Source organism: Bacillus rossius, chromosome 1 (genome assembly GCF_032445375.1).
Source record: "Bacillus rossius redtenbacheri isolate Brsri chromosome 1, Brsri_v3, whole genome shotgun sequence".
In the NCBI taxonomy this organism is placed as follows: domain Eukaryota; kingdom Metazoa; phylum Arthropoda; class Insecta; order Phasmatodea; family Bacillidae; genus Bacillus; species Bacillus rossius.
The window spans coordinates 257608669-257627719 of NC_086330.1; the positions used below are offsets into that span (position 1 = coordinate 257608669).

The following is a 19051-nucleotide window of genomic DNA, read 5'->3' on the forward strand; positions in this document are numbered from 1 at the left end:
AAAAGGTTATGAAATGGGAGGAAATGTGTTATCTCAATATATGCAAAATACACTCTAAATATAATCATATGAAGTACGATGTTAAAAGGTTGCAGTGAATGCAAAATCTAAAATAGTAAGGACAACTGTTAAGTCCAGGAAAATAGCTGGCGGAGTGTAAGAACAATTTATTTGTGTCACTCTGCTTCCCAAAGGGTCACACTGAGTCAATGAACAAAATTTTTAAACCTTGCACCCACGTGCTTGCACCTACAAATTTTGGAGAAATATTAATAGCTTTTTTTACAGCTGCATTCTTACTAATAAGTGTTTTAAAAACAAACAATGTTGATTATTAATATTATTTTTCCATTCTTTATAATTCTACTTTTTCTGATCAACCAGGCATTCTGGGTGATGGTGGTCTGGAGCTAAACATTTTTGGGGCCTAATTTGGAAAAAAGTACTTTGGGTGGCAGCTTAGATAAAAACTAAATAAATATTTGGTATAAAAATTATAAATCCACAGCTTGCAACACTACCCGGCATTCATTTGTTGATCATCCAAGGTACTACAACTAAGAGGAATGTTGGAATGGAATGGCCTGTAGCTGTTAAACAATTTTTTCCTAGGCAAACTTTTCACTGCAATTTTATTTTGCGACATAGTTAAAGCTCTTGTTATAGTTAGTTTCACAGAAATTGATACTTTTACACAAACTGTTACATTATTTTCGTAGCTTGGCGTACCTAGTTAGCTAGCGGAAATTTTGTACATAGGAGAGTTATTAGACTACTGTGTCTAATAACTAATTAAACATATATATTTATATAAATAAAACTCCCGGAAAAAAGCATTAGAATTTTAGCATTACGAATCACGATTTTCAATAGCGCGTAGTTGGCCGACGTTATTAAGTTATTAAAATAATCTTTGAAAACAATAACAAACAACCTATCACACATCAACATAACACATTTTCTTGAACTGTGCACATAAATTCTTTATAACGTTGGAAATTCGTTTTATAATACCTACATCACTCATCGAGATTTTAAAAAAGCTGCCAAGTATGTTTAACTATCATTTAAATGCAATTAACTAAAAAACATTCATAAAGCACAATGTTAAAACCGGACCACTGTCTTGTGGCGCCAACGGCAGTTTCATGAACTAAATCAGTCAATAAGGGGGTCAAGAAAATACGCTTGTGTCCTGGGGCCCTATTCTTGACGCTGCCGGAATAATTCCGGTAGCGGAATGATCCGCAAGTTTCAACCCGCTAGACAGCTAAATGTCTATTCTTGAAACTGCTACTGCTGCTACCGGAATCAACATTGTCGGGTTTATGAAATGTCTTTATGGAAGTGTGGCAACGTTCACTATTGTGTTGACGTCACTGGTAGAAGGCCAATCACAACGAGGGAAGGACCATTTATTATTAAAAGTTAAATTTTTTCTTTATACTTGTATCTTTTCTCTGGATGATGGACGTGGAGGTTATGTAATATGTATAATAAATACAAAACTAATAATTAAAAATTAATGGTATGGCTTATATGAAAAAAAATCGGGGAAATATATTGTGTTATGAAATGAACAACTTTATTTAATGTTAGAAAAAGTACTACAAACATACAAATATTTGCGAAAATATTTACAAATTCATGTGTTTTTTTTTAAATTAAAATTTACAATAATTCTTATCCCTTAAAAGTACTCGTTTTTTAGTTTATTGTTTCTGCTTACTTGATAGAATTTAAAATTCTTATCACTTAAAAGTAATCGTTTCTTAGTTTGTTTCTGCTTACTTTGCCGCAACTTTTTATGTTAGTGTAAAATTTGAGGTAAAAATAAATTGTATGCGGTGTTTCTTGATTCAGCAAACAATTGTGAATGTGCACATTAACTGCAAGTCAATACAAAATTATAAAATTTTATGAACATCATCTGGCAATTATATCATGGTGCGGGGGGAAATGGGTAAAAGTTCCGTATTGCGTATCCAAGTTAACATGTGATCCTGTTGGCATGATCCTGTACACCTGATCCTGTGGTACATGATGCTTATTTTTTTAGCAGTGGGCAGGCGCGTAGCGCCGACGCATTTCGCGCGACAGCGCGAAATGTGAAGTTATTTATCATATATGTAATTTATTTTTTACATCAGGTTTCGCGCTGTCGCGCGAAACAAGTCGGGGCTACACGCCTTCCCACTGATAAAAAAGATAAGCATCATATAACACAGGATCAGGTGTACAGGATTATGCCATTAGAATCAAAGGTATATCTGGATACACCTGGATAAGCAATACAGAACTTTTACTAAAGTTTGTTATTTTTTGGTGTAGGGGCTTCTTTAAAACAATCTTATGAATTTATCAACAAAATCTTTCAACTAGGCCTATATCTTCTTTCATCATTTATTTAATAATACTTGTGTGGGTTTTCATCGGTGTGTGTTGTTTTCAATCATATTATTTGCGGGGTAGGAATGTTGGCTCTGTTTGCAAGATAGGGAAGGGTAAATAGAATAACCTTTATTTTCACAATCACTAATCACTGTGGGAAATTCATATATAAATGGACTCATTTCGAGTACTTTTCAATTCCGGGATGGATGTACTTTTAACGAATACATGTGCATAATCTAACTACCACTATAGTTTTGTTCCATCAAAACATGACACACGATTGCAATATTTGGTGTCAAAAACGAATTAGGTAATATGGAAACTATGTTACCGGTATTGTATTTATCACAATATACGTCAAATAACCCACAAATTTATACACAGCAAAAATTTCAATGTTTTTTATACTAAGTAGGTACCATATTAAGTACTTAATGGAAGTTGGTAAATATAACTTTCGTAACGTAATATTTAAATACCTGCCATTGCAAATCACACAAACAAATGTAATAATACTTAAAACATTAAATATTAGTTAAATTGTTACAAAAGTTTTCTCGCCACGCACACAGGAATTTTAAGGTTGAAAGCATCACATGGCGTATTTTTATCTGAATAATCACATAACATAATGAGGCGAATAAGTTATTTCTGGTTTTAAATGAAGTAATCTAATATAAGTATATAAACACACGCATTATTAAACGAGATATGTAGCTAACCTAAACTAACCAAACATACAAACGATTTAAATATTTTTCAGAACCATAACAGAGACTCCATTTTGGACAAATCATGGTTTCAAAGAATAAAAAACGCTCAAATCTCTACCGGAATTGTGATTCCGCCAGCTCACGAGGTGGCGGAATTAATCCGGTAGATTGTGACGTAATTCCGATACAAAATTCCGATAGCGAGTGTTCAAGAATAGGGTTTAGCAATTTTCTGGTGGAATCAAGTAATTCCGCTAGCGGAATTCTTCCAGCAGCGTCAAGAATAGGGCCCCAGACCTGGTTTCTAAGGCCGTGTCCTTGAATAATTTTTCAAACGTAAACAACATGTGATTTGGCTAAGTACCAGAGGTTATTTTACTTGCCAAAAAGATATAGAAAAAAAATATGTCTCTAAAAATTAGTTTTCTGATTGTACATGTCATAAAACGTAAAATGAACATGAAAGTTGAGTATGTGATTTGTAGTCAATTTTTGACATTCTTTTTGAATATTTGAGTTTGTAACAATGAACTATTCTAACAATCAATTTGTCATGTTTGTTTGTAAAGTGTTATGTATTTCTGTAAATTCCTTTTTAACATGTTTATTTAAGTCAAGTGTTATATGTCGACGTATAATTTATGTTGGATTTGAAAGTTATAATTTTCATTATTAATTGTCATACGTTGTTGTTTGTCATGCTAATCAAATGGTTATAACGGTCACTAAAGCACATATGTCAAATTTTTTTAGTAGGGTTTTCAGCTTAGGTCCAGTCAATGGAGTAGTATCACACAGTATCTGTCATGGACCCGCTAAGTCGTAGCGCACGATTGGCAGAGCAGGATAGTGGACTGAGTGGCATGTGAGTGACGTGTCGACGAACGCTGGCAGACCCCGAGAACGTGATGCATCTACCATGAGGTCGTCTACTGCTCAGGCCGTAGATGCAGCGATGGAGAGTCTCTACCAGTCCGGTAGCAGCGCGGTGGCCCCCACGGCCAGCGGCAGTACCGGTGGTGAGAGCGGCTGACCCATGCATTTCGTAGCCACGTGGTGGCTGTGACCTCGGTGACATCACGTCACGTCATGGCACGTGGTGTCATTGGCGTGGCATCCTTCGGAGCGGCAGATGTAGCTGACGTTCCGTCTGGCAGTTCCAGCGACGACAGACGTCTACACACCAGATCCACTTTGTTTACTAACCGTCTCCTGCAGAACTGTCGCAGATTTCCAGAGAATGCTGAAATACCTACTACTTACCGGACATCGGACATCTGAGAGCAGATGTCTTCACAACGCAGAACGTCGAGAGGCACGGGTGTGCCGTATCGTCGGCAGCAGATGGCTGTTACGTGAGAGGACGGAGATAGCGACTCCTCTTTACGGCGGCAGGAGTAGGAGAGATTTGCCGCCAAAGCACAATAAATCGTTAGAGCTCAAGCGTGGTGTTGTCAGTGCGACGTTGCCAGTGTTATATTTATTTTGAATACGTACTGAATTTAATCCAGCGATATACTCTGCATTCATTTAAGTACGAGAGCGGCATCTGTTATATGTATCTAATATATTACCAAGTTCTAACACTGTCCGCCCGCCGTGTGTTAAATTTTTACCGTCGTTGCCTAGCAACAAACTTTATTTGTTACAAATATAAACAGTAAGCATTCCAGACTTATTTATTTTAATTTTAAGTACATTAGGACATTTTATTTACGCTGATTTAAGCCATTTTCAGTAAATAAATTAATAAATTAGAACTTCAACAGCCGTTTCCGCGATGGTGCATCGTGATTGGTCGAACGAGGAGCGGCCGGTACGGAAGCGGCAATGTAAAATATAGAAGGTTTCCTGGACGGCTGTCCTGAGTGCGTGCCGTGCCGACGGTGTCTCAGAAATCAGGATATTTTGTAAATAATCCGCGCACTGACACTCTTGTCATATTAAATCGGTTTCGCGACATCGCCGTCAACATTAATGTGTAATAATCTCCGCGATTATTACGTGCGTGAGTGTGATATCTGCGTTCACATCTGGACCCCAGCATCCATCGGCTAAGGTAGGCTATGGCTACTACGGTTTGAGGTGACGCCACGTTATATCACATTTCGCTAGTGACTTTAGGACTTCAAGGTGAACTATTTCGAAATTTTAATAAATTCAATTATACATTTTCACACGCTAGAGTGACGTCGACCCAAGTGTCTCCTCGGCTCCCTCAGGCCATTATGCCTCGTCAACGTCCTCCCTGTGTGTCCCCAGTGGAGTGCGACAGCCAGGGATGCACCCGCGTGCGCCCTAGCATGCCAGTGAGGGTTTTCTCTGTTTGACTTTATCACTTTATATCTGTGTGTATATATTTGCAAACGATCAAGGGTCTTAAAAGTATGTAAATAACTTAATTTATTTATTAATTCTTGTGTAAATTCGCTGTTTAATTAATGTCTCGTTTAAGTCTTTATAAATAATTCTGTAACTTTTCTGAAGGGTTTCGCCGTGTAGTATGTAATTGCAGCCTGGCGCGCCGCGGGACGGAGCTCTCTCCCACGCCGGCCGATTTCCCCTCCCCTCCCCGCAACCCGCGGGCGCTGGCGCGCGGGCTAGCGGGGAGAGTCAGTCGTGTCCTGGTCTCGAGCGGAGACAGACGTGTTCGCCGCTCCGCGAGCCGCGTACCTTGCGCTCGTGGCTAGTCGTTCGTTCAGTTCACAGATTGCCGCGGCAGCTGAGCTGCCACCGCGAACCAGCAACGTGCTTAATTTACGAGTTTTCGGGAGACCTGTCCAGCTGAGAGTTTCTACAACGCGAACGTGTTGTTACAGGTTTCTGAACATTCGCCGCCTTAAGGGACATTACGTAACGGGCCGCGTACGCACAGCGCTTCGTCGCCGAGTCATCTTTAACAGAGTCAGTTTTGCATTGAGAACTTTACGATTCCTGTTGAAACGTATTCGCGAACAGTACGGTCTTCAGGGAGTCCGGGTCGCCGCGGTAGGGCACTTGTTCCGCGACGGATCCGCCAGGCTGCGGCAGGTCTTTATACGTTAATAAAAATAGGCTCGTGAATTCGTTAATGCCGTGTTCTTCTTGCGACAGCCTACCAACATTCCTCACCACCTCACTCTCCCTCCAGGTCCCGCATTTCCCGGTCCCGGCCACGTTGGCCTGGACCCACACCTCTCCGACGAGAGCAGTACGGGCATAACAGGACAATTACATCAACGGGAAAACGGGGACCTGAAGCCGAGGGACGTCATTTGGCGCCCAACTAGTGTGGCCGTAAGCATATGCAAGCGCACGCAAGCGCGCAGGTGCAGGACAGGACGGAAGCAGGTGCGGCCGCGCGGCGTGGGAGCGGCGCGAACTCGAGACGTCGCGCCGGCGCACCGGCGGAAGATAACGCGACGTGGGAGCGGTGTGAACCGGAGATGGCGGGCGACGCGATAAGGATCGGTGGTGCGACAGATAACGTGTCGTGGGAGCGCCACGAACCTGAGATCGCGACGCAGCAGGGATCTTCGGCACAAGAGAACGCCGCGAGACGAAGACACGGACTGAATTACCGAACAGCGAGACACTCCCGACAATAAGCATGGACGACTTCCAGGAAGCGTACGAGACATGGGCGGAAGCGGACTTTCCAGAGCCCGGCGAGTGCTGCGAGCACTTCGCAGATTACGAGTGCGGTTTTTGCTTTGAGTACCGGGCGTATGGTAGGACAATGTGCGGTGCGGACTCGTGCCCCGGCGGGACATCGGATGGGCGGATCTGCGGGACGTGCGGGAATCTGTGGCACAGGGAGTGTTCACAACTGGTCGCGCGAGAAGAGGAATGGATGTCCTGCTTTACGTGTGACCAGTGCCGAGCGAAACTGGGTGTGGGTGGTGCCACAAGTGTCTCGACCGCGAAGGTCGAGTGGTCACACTGGGCGGGCGCCATCACGCTGCAGGTGTCGGCGATACTCCCAACGCCACTGCAACCGACGCCGCTGCCGACGCTGCCCACGACACCGCCGCCGACGCTGCCTCCGACACCGCCTCCAACACAGCCCCCGCCCTATGGGGTGGAGACGCCGAGCTGGACATCGCTGAAGACGGAGGAAGCCCCGCCCGTCCAGCCCCTGTGGTACGACTGGCACGCGACGTCCGGGTGGATACGGCAGGCCGACTCAGACACGCCGCCCCCAACTGCCGTAGGGGCTCACGAGGGGCCTACGCGGTGCGAACCGGCTGTGCTGACACAACCGCCCTGCACGCACAACGAGGGCGTGCTGCAATCGCCCTGCACGCACAACGAGGGCGTGCCACGATCGCTCTGCACACACGAGGGCGTGCCGCAAGCGCTCTGCACGCACAATGAGGGCGTGCCACAATCGCCCTGCACACACAACGAGGGCGTGCCACGACCGCTCTGCACACGCAACGAGGGCGTACCGCAATCGCCCTGCACGCACAACGAGAGCTTGCCACGACCGCTCTGCACACGCAACGAGGGCGTGCCGCAATCGCCCTGCACGCACAACGAGGGCGTGCCGCAATCACCCTGCACGCACAAAGAGGGCGTGCCATGACCGCCATCACGTGGGCCGCCTTTGACGCGACGCCGCCGACCGCTGCCGCGCGCGACGCGAAAGGTGCCACGCCCCCTCGGACTGTCACGTGGGCCGCCTTTGACGCTACGCCGCCGACCGCTGCCGCGCGCGACGCGAAAGGTTCCCCGCCCCTTCGGACTGTCACATGGGCCACCTTTGATGCGACGCCGCTGCCTACTGATGCGCGCGACGCGAAAGGTGCCACGCCCCCTCGGACTGTCACGTGGGCCGCCTTTGATGCGACGCCGCCGACTGCTGCCGCGCGCGACGCGAAAGGTGCCACGCCCCTTCGGACTGTCACGTGGGCCACCTTTGACGCGACGCTGCCGCCTACTGACGCGCGCGACGCGAAAGGTGCCATGCCCCCTCGGACTGTCACGTGGACCGCCTTTGACGCGATGCCGCCGACTGCTGCCGCGCGCGAAGCTAAAGGTGCCACGCCCCCACCACCTGTCACGTGGGCCGCCTTTGACACGACGCCGCCGACTGCTGCCGCGCGCGACGCGAAAGGTGCCACGCCCCTTTGGACTGTCACGTGGGCCACCTTTGACGCGACGCCGCTGCCTACTGACGCGCGCGACGCGAAAGGTGCCACGCTTCTTCGGACTGTCACGTGGGCCACCTTTGACGCGACGACGCCGCCTGCTGCCGCGCGCGAGGCTGAATGTGCCACGCCCCCTCGGACTGTCACGTGGGCCACCTTTGACGCGACGCGAAAGGTGCCACGCCCCTTCGGACTGTCACGTGGGCCACCTTTGACGCGACGCCGCCGACTGCTGCCGCGCGCGATGCGAAAGGTGCCACGTCCCCTCGGACTGTCACGCGGGCCACCTGGGACGCGACGCCGCCGCCTGTTGCCGCGCGCGCCGCGAAAGGTGCCACGCCCCCACCACCTGTCACGTGGGCCGCCTTTGACGCGACGCCGCCGACTGCTGCCGCGCGCGCCGCGAAAGGTGCCACGCCCCTTCCATCTATCACGAGGGTCCCGGACTCAGCAGGTCAGTTCTCCAGTGCCACGGCCCCGTGCTTCATGTCCATTTAATAAATGAGAGGCGTTGACGGACATAACGGACTCGTCGGAGGGGGGGCATTTGACGTCGACCCAAGTGTCTCCTCGGCTCCCTCAGGCCATTATGCCTCGTCAACGTCCTCCCTGTGTGTCCCCAGTGGAGTGCGACAGCCAGGGATGCACCCGCGTGCGCCCTAGCATGCCAGTGAGGGTTTTCTCTGTTTGACTTTATCACTTTATATCTGTGTGTATATATTTGCAAACGATCAAGGGTCTTAAAAGTATGTAAATAACTTAATTTATTTATTAATTCTTGTGTAAATTCGCTGTTTAATTAATGTCTCGTTTAAGTCTTTATAAATAATTCTGTAACTTTTCTGAAGGGTTTCGCCGTGTAGTATGTAATTGCAGCCTGGCGCGCCGCGGGACGGAGCTCTCTCCCACGCCAGCCGATTTCCCCTCCCCTCCCCGCAACCCGCGGGCGCTGGCCTGGCGGGCTAGCGGGGAGAGTCAGTCGTGTCCTGGTCTCGAGCGGAGACAGACGTGTTCGCCGCTCCGCGAGCCGCGTACCTTGCGCTCGTGGCTAGTCGTTCGTTCAGTTCACAGATTGCCGCGGCAGCTGAGCTGCCACCGCGAACCAGCAACGTGCTTAATTTACGAGTTTTCGGGAGACCTGTCCAGCTGAGAGTTTCTACAACGCGAACGTGTTGTTACAGGTTTCTGAACATTCGCCGCCTTAAGGGACATTACGTAACGGGCCGCGTACGCACAGCGCTTCGTCGCCGAGTCATCTTTAACAGAGTCAGTTTTGCATTGAGAACTTTACGATTCCTGTTGAAACGTATTCGCGAACAGTACGGTCTTCAGGGAGTCCGGGTCGCCGCGGTAGGGCACTTGTTCCGCGACGGTTCCGCCAGGCTGCGGCAGGTCTTTATACGTTAATAAAAATAGGCTCGTGAATTCGTTAATGCCGTGTTCTTCTTGCGACAGCCTACCAACATTCCTCACCACCTCACTCTCCCTCCAGGTCCCGCATTTCCCGGTCCCGGCCACGTTGGCCTGGACCCACACCTCTCCGACGAGAGCAGTACGGGCATAACAGGACAATTACATCAACGGGAAAACGGGGACCTGAAGCCGAGGGACGTCATTAGTTACCAATACTAGTAGTCCTGAAAGTACCGTCTCGTTGAAATACCTTACCGAACTACGCCTGAGCAGTTTAAGAAAAACATTCCCTGAGATTTTTAGAACATTATAAATATAAATGAACTTTTGAAATAATTGTGTGCACCGTAACGACAACTATCTTTGAACATTATTTCTTCCTTGGTCATCATACGGATTGTCATTATTATAGTGTGCTGTAGTGACCCAGTTGCTATTTATTTTTTTATTTTTGAATAAATATCAATTTTTTTATTGCAGTAATTTTATAAGTATGAATCTAATCCTGACCATAGATAAAGTATGTATTTTGCTAGCTGTTAAATGTTGTTCCACGCATATACTAGAGGGCCGCAGTAACCGTCATAATTCATATAACTCAAAATTTGTCATGCCACTTTGTGGGGCCTTAGATGTTATATACAGAGTTGTGATGTACAGAGTTTAAAGTAGAAAGGCTGGAAAAATACTAGAAACAGCATTTTCACAAAGACAAGCATGGTACAATGACAGCTTGTCAAAATCATCCTCATGAAAATGCTGCGAACAAATGCTAGTTTTTTGAGTAGGTTTCCAGTTCTTCCTCCTCTTGCAGCTATCCAAGTTTTTCTTCTTTCTTCATTTTTAAGGAACCTAAAAAATATTCAGCTGTCAGTGCAAAGTGAATCAACAAGGGACAAATATGATTAATTGTATCACTAGAACTACAAAATTAATTTTAAAAAATACTCATCCGATCTTAATTCAATGATTGAATAATAAGAACTAATTATGAACAACCGGTGTAAATACTTCACACAGAAGTTCAATAAAATGAGAACCATTTTTCAGTAATTTTTATAACATTACCGGTAGGTACCTTTAAAAAAACCTTTCATCAGTAGATACATATTCTGTAAATCTACTCTCTTACTTGTGACAATGTCCAACTGCTTACATAACAATACAGTATTTTAAAGTCGCTAACCTAACTAACTGTTCAATGATTTTACATGTAAAATGAGAAACGGATTTTTACCTGTGACCATTTGAAATTTTGATTGATTAGGTAAGCACTATTAAAATTAGGTACTGTTAAATCAGTTGTATGGTAGGATAGGTTAGTTACATTAATAATACTATTAAATTGGGTGAATAGGTTGTTATGTTAGTTACAGTTAAAAAATTCTGCAAAATTGTATGAACAGTTCCTGGTAAGGTTATATTGATAAACAATACTGTAAAATGGTGTGAGTAGTTGGATTGTAATTTTTTAATTCAACAAATTTCTTTTTTATGCTATAATCCAGCTTAATTATTAACATCTACTTTCCTATCTTAAAAAAATCATAAATGTTTCATATAGTTACTATTTACAACTTACGTTATTCCATACATAGATACACATTAAAAATTGTTTTGTGAACCTAATACTTAACCAACCAATTGTTTGTCGTATATATTTATTTTACTAGAATACTAGTAACTAAATTAAGCAATTCTAATGACAAAGTTTTGAATAAGACTACAATTAAAAACGAAGCTATTTGTCGTCCCAATGTACAGAGATAAGTTAAAAACTTTATTTGACGAGACGTTATTAATTACTTTGTGTGCCACCCGGATATTAACGTTATAACATGTAAATTACATGGCGTGCAATCCCTTTATAGACATATTTTACAAATTTTATTTTAAAAGCAAACAAACAATTTTCACGCGCATGCATGCCCGCCTGCAGGAGTCGACTTCTGATTATAGCAAGTAAAACAAATATTGTATCAAGTATTTGTTCAGATTTTTCAATGACAAAAATATTAAAATTGTACTCACTGATGAAATGTCACCCCAGGAATTTTTCTATCTGTTCTATTTGTACACCCTAACGCAGCGCACGTAGCCATGATAAGCAGTGAACACGCAATGTTTTGGGCTGGTACAATATGGCGATGGTGACATAGCATGTGTCTTCAACTACGTCACAGCATGCCATCTCCTGACAGTTCCTAACTCCATGTATAATGTACTGTTTTAAATATTGTTGTGTCATGAATGTTTAAATTTGAGTTATGTCATATTGTAAAAAAATAATGTTTATTATTACTACAATTTTATGTTGATTTTATTTTAAAGTGTTATAATACTTGGTAAGTTTAAGGGTGATATTGTCGATGGAACGTGAAGAATGCTAACAGCAAGCATAGTTGCTACAGACTTTTGCAAGGCCAGAAAGAGACTGTAACTAAGCAACTTAGTTATATTTTATTTCAATTATTATTAGATTTCGTTATATTTTTTCAAATCAGAGTTTATGGAAATTACGTTAATGTAGAGTAATTACAATTAGTTTTAAATTTCCTGAAACAAATCTGTAAACATTTACACATGTTTACATTTTTAACTCAATTATTGTAGCAGAGTCTTATTTAATTTTGTTAATATGTCAAACTATCTTTTTCATGTGTTTAAGTATTGAGTTTGTCGCGGCCTCGTCTCTGGTGAAGATGTGGATACGGGTTGGACGTCGCTCGGTCGTCGTGTTGTTTGCCCAGCGCCAGCTCTTGGGTAGAGCAGCCTCACACTCTGAGCCGGGAGTCGACCATTCGGCTCAGTGCAGCTAACCGAGGGCGTGCTGACAAGGAAAGTGCCCGCGGTCTCGCAAGGAGTCGCTAGCGGAAGGTTTGGGAGTGGGAGAGAGGGATGCCCGCGGTCTCATGAAGAGTCGCTATAGGAAAGGTTAAAAGTAGGAGAGAGGAATGCCTGCAGTCTCACGACGAGTCGCTAGCAGATGGGTAAATGAGAGAGAGAGCGAGTGAAGGGAAGCCCACAGTTTCATAAAGGATCGCTTTCAGAGGAGAAGGAGAGACGGTAATGATAAACAATAATACCACTGTTTGATGTGATGGAATTTAATCTCTCAGATTATCTGGGAGAGTGGACAGCTGTCTAGGCTTGTTAGCCTGCACTATATATACATTTTCCTTCTATAATCGTTCGTGTTAAATTTTACATATTGCTATCACTTTGGATGATTTGCATTTACAATATTATTTACAAGGCTACAAAACATACTTACACTACACACTTAATAATCTTCATAAATATTTACAATCATAACATGTCTTCACATAACTATAATACATTGTCTGTTCATATTTACAACTGCCATCTGGTGACGAGTGGTGGCACTACAATGGCCATGGCCGGAATGTTGTGCCGCGGACAGGACTGTGACCCGGGTTTTCGTTTAAATAAAGAGGAGGTACGACGTCAAGTTTGCGCATGTGGGACTATGCAAGGTTAGTTCATAGCAGTTGATATGGTATTTATAATGCGATTTATTTCGTCTTTTCTTTACAACCAAACAAAAATTTGATATTCCATTTCCTGATAAGTTTTTCGACAGGGCACATTACAACAGTTTTCCAGTATCTTATCTGCTTGCCATGTAAGAAGTCGAGGTTCTTCCATCGCCTTCTAGCCTTCTAGTTTCTCGTTGTCTGGCAAGAATAAGAGAATGGAAGTTTATGAGCTTGGGTTCTGGATTTTTAAGACATCCCCAGTGTGAGGGCCGGTCCTGCTGATACAGGGATCCCGCAATGGGGGCATGAAGCTGCGCAGCGACAGCAAGTTTAGGAAGTTTGTTTTCTTCACACAGACTTACGTAGTCGTTGTGCTTCCATAGCACATGTGTGTTGGTTGATTCCGCCATCTTGTGTTTCAAGACTCCAGTCTTAAGCAGAGAAAATTTTACATATGTCGCCATGCGTGAGACCAACAGCCCAACCTGATGGAGGAGAGCATCATTCCAGCCTTCGTACTGACGTCGTACCGACCATGGCCTCTAAGTCCGTACTCCGCACCGTTAGTACCCGATCCCATTTTCAGAGCGCACCCCCAGGCCAGCGGGAATGAGTCAGGCGAGCGCCTCGGGCGTGACCCCAATAGACGTAAAGAAACTTAAGGGCACGGAACCCCGGGGGCTCGAACCCATAATTAAATTAAGGGAAAAGCCATTAGGACAAAATTTCTAATTACCCGACATGAAACAAGTGTGTCGTAGCCACTCAGTGCGACTACTGCACACACGGAGCAGAAAACAAACCTTATTAACATTCACTGCTGCCGCTTGCCTAAATTAAAGTGCCCGTGACTATGATCGAGTCAGACTAGGAGAAATCCCTCTAAAACTATTCACAGTGGGACAATATGTTAGTAAATTTATAGTCGCCAACTTGATCTCACAATTTAAATAATACATTAAAACCATTGTTAAGCCTTAAACACCCAATTACTAGGTGCTACTTTTTAATTGGGCACCTGGAACGTGTTTTAACTTACAATAGAGTAAATTAAGTTAATATAATTTTTTTTTGCGCCGACTCACAAAAAAGGGAAAATTTCCCTCCCTTGCGAGGCGGCCATGTTCGGCAGTCTCCAACCACTCCGCGCCAGGGCAAAATGTTTGTCCATGAGCAGCCTTTCATTTTGTTTCACCAACCGGTCGTTCTGCATTCATTTTAATACCTAAACCTCTTCTTTTATTTCACCGCTGCTCACGTCGACTCGGCGTTTATTTTGCGGACCCGGGCTTATCCCGAGCGCCTTCTTTAGTGGTTCCGCACCGCATCGCGGACCATGCTACGTATGGCACTGGCCGACTCCAGCCAACACACTTTTCATAAACTGCCGCACATACGTCTGCCGGCCGCAACCCCAAGTAAGTGTAATTAAAGGTCACTCTCACTGAGCCACCCTAAGACTTTCGGTACTGGCCATCTCCAGAACACTGGTAACCGCGTTCCGCGAGACTGCTGTGGCGAGTTCATTGTGTGAGATTAGTGTCGTGTGTTGTTCTGTAAGCAACGTATGTTCATTGTACAATGGCTCAGATGCAGCATAGCGCATTAGCATAAACATAAATCAACGTAACCGGTGTCGTGTACAATTATTTCGTGCCACCCCGTCCTCCACATGGCCGAGCGGCCTTATGGGATTTCAGGGTAGACTTCAAGCCGCGTACCTGGTGGGGCACGCGGAGGCAGAGTACCCACGACCCACCATCAACGGCCTAGTGTCTCACTAGCCTTGCATTCCCCGGACAACAGCAGCACCGCGACGCCCGTAGCGCCCGACAGATACTTCCTGGGCCTTCCACAGAGGCTGGGTGAGGGCAAAACATTATACAGACTCGTAGTTGTAGATTTTTTACACAGCTATTTGGCATCTACCTGATCCGGCTAAGAACAGCACCAGGGGTCCTGAATATATCAGAGCTTCGTCTACCATATCCCTGAGTTATGCCGAGTACGTTTATCCATGAAAGTGTGTAAATTTGAGGCTGATACATATTCTCAAGATGAACCCAAGTTTTATATTAACTTCTCAATGGGTCATCCTGCATGTATGTAATAACTGTTCAAAATGTTTACAGAGTATATAAGTAAGTTATCTGACATTTCATCGGAATACGTATGTGTTGACTAACTTTATCCCTGGCTGATGTTTAAATACTTAAAAAGTTCACGAATTAATTTTGTAGTATTGAAATACAGAACACAAGTTTTATAACATAATTTGTTTTATTTCAGTTAAATATTATTGTATATACAATCTCAAACAAATAACTGCACCTATATATATATATATATATATATATATATATATATATATATATGAGAAAAGCATTCATTATGATGAAACCCGCCTTCCGGTCAAATTGGAAGGGAGGTCCCGTCCCCGACTTACCCTGGGTAGCTATCAATACCAAAAAAAGGAAAACAAAAAAAAAGTAATTCGCTCCAAAAAGTCGCACCCGGGCGGTCGAGCTATGAAAGGCATAAATACTACGAACGTATACAGCAAGACTTTGGGTCATTTCAACAATCAAACAGATTAAGGCTACTCAAAATTTTATTATTAATATCATTTTCAAAAGATCCAAAATACCTATATAATCAGAAAATACAAATACTATAAAAATACTATATAATAAAAACAATTAATTATAAAAGTCCAAAAAGAGTCCTACTGGGAGCCGGATTTATTTACGTGCACGATCATGAATATTATGCAGGTCTTGCTTCCAAGAATCAAACAGCTGATAACCGTGACCTTCAGAAAATACGTAGATATAGTTCAGTCAAATGCGCCATGCAAAATATCACTCAATAGCAATGCGGCCGCTGCACTAAAAATGTTTTTAGTTCTGAAGGCAAATCTCGCAGGTAAACATAATTTAAATAATAAATCTCTTCAGGGCATAGCAGCAATTTCTACACTCCACCTTTATCATAGTCCAGCCAAAGAGCATTGATCCATTTTATAAAATGGGAAGGTCTAATTCATAAGCTTGCACTGTTATACGCAGTCCATATAAACGTTCGCCTCACAAAACTATGCTTCTTTATAATAATAAATCTTGATCCACAACCCGCTACTGCCAAAACTATGTGTCGCCTCTTTACCTTAGCGTAGATTGCGAATATCTTGCCCCTGAAGACACCTCTGGGTAAGGCAAGGCACCATCTCAGCCGGCCCCGGCGAGGACTGGCCGGTGCAGAGTCGAAAAGCCGTGTTCCCTGCCTCGCGACACACGTCTGGTCCCGGCGACTCCCAAAACCAACAGACCGCGGCGCACAGTTCAGTCCGCCCACCCGCCGGCACTCGAGCGCTCATGACGTCATCGGTGCATCGAACCCGCGCTCCCAGTAGCCGGCCATGAAAACACAATCGATATATATACATATATATATAGAATAACAATAAAACTAGAATGACACCAAATCAGAATAAAACTATAAAAGGAAAAAATCACAATAATTAAATAATTAACCAAAATAACATTAAATAAGATTTAACAAAAAGAAATCATTTAAAATGGAAATAATTCGTAAAATAAATAATAACTAAAATAAACAAATAATATAAATGTGGCCTGGGGGCCACAATGAGTAGCAAATGTAAGCCACTTTGAAATCTGGGGGAAATATATGTAGGTACATACATAATATTGGGATTAGTTGAACATAATACTTTAAATTTAAGATTTAAGGATTTTTTTATTTCTTCTTATTTTCACGAGTGTGTGTGACAGTAATATATATGCAACACTTACAACACATGTAAGTATATTCACTAGTCTGAGCAGGATGCATTCGCTGCAACACCATATCTACACTACATACACTACATGTGTTCTGAGTTGCGATGTTCCATTACGGTTCAAAAGTAAGGAGGAAATGCATTTCCAACAAAGTATTGTTTTATGTAGTACCCCCCCCCCCCCCCCAATTTTTTGTATTATTTGTTTTATTGATCTCGCCTTCCTCTCCATTCTCCCCTCCTGCTAGTAACTCTCTGCTAGAAACTCCCCAGGGCAACTACCTCTCTGCCAGCAACTCTTTGGAGACCATGGTCCATTCATTCAGGCCAGTAACCATTCAGAAACATCAGGCCAATTCCTCCCACCATACCTCCTGGAGGGGCTTATATTCCCCCCAAAATTCGTCGATTATCCTTGGTCGACACAGGGATAAGTCAAGTTAATAATACCAGAGGAACACACGAAAATACATGCACCTTTGAGGACACAGCATAAACAAGGTGATTGAGGTCTCGTTTACTTACAGTTGATAAGCTTCTAAGCTGATCTGTCCATACTGCCACTTCAGCTGCTCACAGAGCGTTCGCGTGTGCGATCCACTCGCTGCACTGGCCAAGGACGACTGGTCACACTAGATTTACAATCTTTCCACTCCCGTGTCTCAATTGTGCATGCACCCGTCAGATACACAAAACCGTATGGATGAACTTTATATAATACTATGGTGCTAATGACTTGCAAACATGCCAACTATCATTATACAAATAAAATCCTGAACCTAATACACTTATATAAACATCAGTTTGTGCTGATGCATTCGCTGCATCACCTTTACTGCATGTGTTTTGGTTGAGTGGCGATGTTTCATTATGTTCTAAAATCTAAGGAGGGCAATGCCTTTGAACACAAAGTCTTGTGTTTTGTAGAAAAACCTCTCCCCCCTCGTTCTCCTTTTCCCATAAGAGTATTATTCATGGATAGATTGTATGTTAGATGGCTGAAAATTGTCACCTGGATGCTTTCATAGCATGGTGTGATATATATAAGTAATGTCAGAATTACTCTAAACATTAAAAAAAATTAACAAACAAATTTTGTCTTAAATACAGGTTACATTAAATTAATTTTTAAAAGAAGAGTGCTTAAACATGGGGTTTATTATTGTTTAGATTTTTAGTGGTAAGTTGTGTGCCATTAAAATAAATTTAATGATGAGTTTAGAGGGATATACACAGATTTTGCTCTATGGGCCTAGCCTCTACTTCTATATCTATACTCCTTGGGTCTCTCTAAACATAAATAAGCATACTTAAAATAGTTTTAAATTCTTAGTAAAATTGTATGACAGTAGTTAATAAAAGAAAACAGTTTGTTTTCTGTGGCACTTAAGTGTTCTTCTTTTAGTCGTATTGGTTGATATTTTATTGAAATATATGTAACATTACCGTAAGTTTTGTGCACGATTATTATTTTAAATATTTATTAATTCAATTACACAATATTGTTGTTGAAATTACTTAGATCTGTTACGGAAATTGAATGAATTAAGATCACATCGTTTTTATCTCGGAGATTATTAATAATGGTATTTTTTAACTGAGTAGGGGTAGAAGGTCTCGTGAATGAAGAGTAGGTTTGTAAGGAGTGTGGTTTAACAAAGGAAGGTGGGTAAGATGCCAAATGTGCGAAGGATGGGGTGATACAATAGTAAGTAATGGGAAGGAAGTCAGGGCAGTTTGGTGTAAACCAAGGGAGGGAATGGTTGTGGAATATGTTGTGTGAGATGTTAGTTAAAGGTGGGGAGATGCGAAAAGAGGAGGAAGCTAAGGGAAAGAAAGGGAGGGAGGAAATTCTACAACAGGTGGATCAGAAAGAAAATAGCATATTGAGAAGGTTAGAATTCTTGGAAAGAGAAGAGTATAAGACAGATAGAAAAGTAATAGGTAAATATGTAGAGTCGCGGTATATGCGAAAAAAAAAATGCTAAAAATCCGAAAATACTTTTATTCTATGCTCTTTCACTTCCTCTTTTCAATAAACCCGGCGGAGATAAGAAATTCCAAATACTTTAGGAGATATCAAATTTTTATTTTCCA

General features: G+C 43.2%; 1 protein-coding gene across 2 annotated transcripts in view; it reads left to right on the top strand.

Annotated features, from left to right (window-relative positions):
- Window positions 1-18211: 18211 nt before the first annotated feature.
- Window positions 18212-19051, top strand: part of LOC134527503 (spermatogenesis-associated protein 7-like) — a 126254-nt gene continuing 125414 nt past the window's right edge. Inside the window, exon 1 of one of the 2 annotated variants that reach the window (XM_063360228.1) lies at window positions 18212-18401. The gene's annotated coding sequence lies outside the window, so the exon portion shown is untranslated. The remainder of the gene's footprint in view (window positions 18402-19051) is intronic. The other variant, XM_063360227.1, reaches the window with a different exon arrangement.